This window comes from Electrophorus electricus, chromosome 3 (assembly GCF_013358815.1).
Source record: "Electrophorus electricus isolate fEleEle1 chromosome 3, fEleEle1.pri, whole genome shotgun sequence".
NCBI classification, from domain to species: domain Eukaryota; kingdom Metazoa; phylum Chordata; class Actinopteri; order Gymnotiformes; family Gymnotidae; genus Electrophorus; species Electrophorus electricus.
Window position 1 is genome coordinate 10,001 of NC_049537.1, and position 2,448 is coordinate 12,448.

At 43.5% G+C, this 2,448-nt stretch overlaps 1 pseudogene; it reads left to right on the plus strand.

Moving 5' to 3' along the window:
- Window positions 1–2,448, plus strand: part of LOC113568833 — a 3,686-nt pseudogene extending 1,238 nt beyond the window's left edge.

Genomic DNA, 2,448 nt, shown 5'->3' on the forward strand with positions numbered 1-2,448 from the left:
TTAAACTAGCTTGCAAGTATTGGTAAATTCACCCAAAGTCTTTTCTCTAAATTCATGCCTCAAACCACAATCTGTTCTCAAGTCATATCACATACATATATAAAATCAAAACTCCATTGTATAGTTCAACAGTGCAGGGTTATGATCTAGCCATCGTAAACAAACAATCATTATCACCTTTTTTTCCCTTTGAAGGCAGAATTGTACCAGAAAGCTGGAAAGCAGATAACAATATAGTTCCACTCTAACTTAAATTTTGTCTCTATGGATATTTTTAGCTTTTTAACTAAATGTAGCATAACTGCACTGTTTAAAAATGTCAGTGAAGATTTTGGCATTGTTTAAAAAAAGATTTAGGCTGAAATGGCTTCCGATACTTACTAGATAGATTAGCCTCATGACTTCAAACTGAAAATGGTGGACACCACACATGTATGGGTTGGTAAGTGGAAACCTGTGTATATCTGTGTAAGGGTTGGTGCCAGGTCAAGGCAACCAGGGGAGGCCTTGAGTCAGGCACACTACAATCAGGCTTGATGCCCCAACAGCTGTGCTAGATCTATATAAGCCCAGTGACCCAGTCACTCAGTGCTGGGTCTTTGCCTAAAGTGTGAACCAAGCTTCTAGCTGGTAACTCTGGGGTATTGAGTTCTGTGAGCCCTTGTGCTACACCTCTCTTCTGCTCTTCGAGGGAGCCTGTGTTTTTACACTCTCTCTCTCTCTCTCTCTCTCTCCTCTCTCTCTCTCTCTCTCTCTCTCTCTCTCTCTCCCTCTCTCTCTCTCCTCTCTCTCTCTCTCTCTCTGTCACTAAAGCACCTCTCTGTTTTTCCACCTGTTTTTTATCCTCCATTTCTTTGAAGTGCAATATACGCAGTGGTCCCTTAATGGCTGCCACAGTCTAACGGAGCTTGTTCACCTTGTGACAAAGTGGCCGGAGTTCCACTCCTCACCTTTGTTTTTTTATTTCTCTTGTTTTACCTGTTCTAAGATCAAACTGTTTTTGCACATGGGCCCCACATCATTAAAGTGTGGTAGCGTACCCCATAGAGTGTTGGTGTCATCACCTATCTGACCTGTGTTTGAGCCCCATTACAATCTGTTTTTTCCTTTATCTGAAAAATTCCTTTAAAGTCCATACTGTATTATGGTGACAGTTGATGGGGTCCTGTTATATTAGTCAGCATTGTACGTGTGTATTGGGTGTGCATACCCTCTTTGTGTGTGGACTGGCAGGTGTATATCTGTGGGGTTTAATGGAAATGAGTGTTTGTTCACAGCGGAGGCCTACAACCCTGAGACAAATCAATGGAGTCTCATCACTCCCATGAGCAGCAGACGTAGTGGAGTGGGAGTCATCACGTATGGAGAAGAGATGTATGCTGTACGGACCACACACCCACACACACCCCCTAGTGTATGTGTGTAAAACACAGTAACACAGACCTCAATGACACACACGTACATACACACTCATGCCTAGTGTATGTGTGTGTATATTAGGCATGAATGTGTGTATGTGTGTGTGACTGAGGTCCGTGTTACTGTGTTATACATACATACACACAGTAACACAAACATCAATCACACATGATAGTTTTTACTGAGAGACTATTTTCATCATGTTGCTATTGTCAAGACTGCAGAATTTACCAACCATAATTCTGCAGTTTCCAGATGTAAAGTAACTGTAATAATGTAAATTCACCCCAAAGTAAACACATCCAGATGAATCTCCCTCCTCTCTTTTTTGCTTTTGTAGGTGGGTGGGTTTGATGGTTGCCAATCGCTTGCAAAGTGTAGAGGCTTATAACCCCCAGACAACACCTGGAGAGTCATCCCCAGAATGTTAAAACCCACGCAGCAACTTTGGCATTGAGGTAGCAACATGCTTTCTTTCACCATCTCAGACAAATACACACACACACACACACACACACACACACACACACACCACACACACACACACACACACACACACACAGTGATGATTGGGGCAGTATTTGTCACAGAAAAGGTGTCTCCTTTATCTATAAACATTTTAGGTACTGGCATTATACTAAAGTATTTAAGCTAAAAGTATTTGAGTCATTTAAGATAGTTTTTTTAGGCTACAGGTGTTTAGGCTGCATTCTCTCTGCCCTACTCTGTACAGGTGGTTGACGACCTCCTCTTTGTGGTCGGTGGATTCAGTGGCTTCACTACCTGTAACGTGGAGTACTATGACAGTAAAACAGAACACTGGTGCGTTTGTGTTTCCCCGCCTATCTGAAAGTGGAGCAAGCAGTGCTATGAACCCATGTGTTGTCATCTCCCTTCCACAGGTATGAGGCCTATGACATGGGCATCTTGCGGAGTGCGCTGAGGTGCTGCTCAGTGCCTGCACTGCCCAAAGTGTTGCAGTACACCACCCCACGGGACCTGCCCGAGGACGTCCCCCAGAGCCCATGA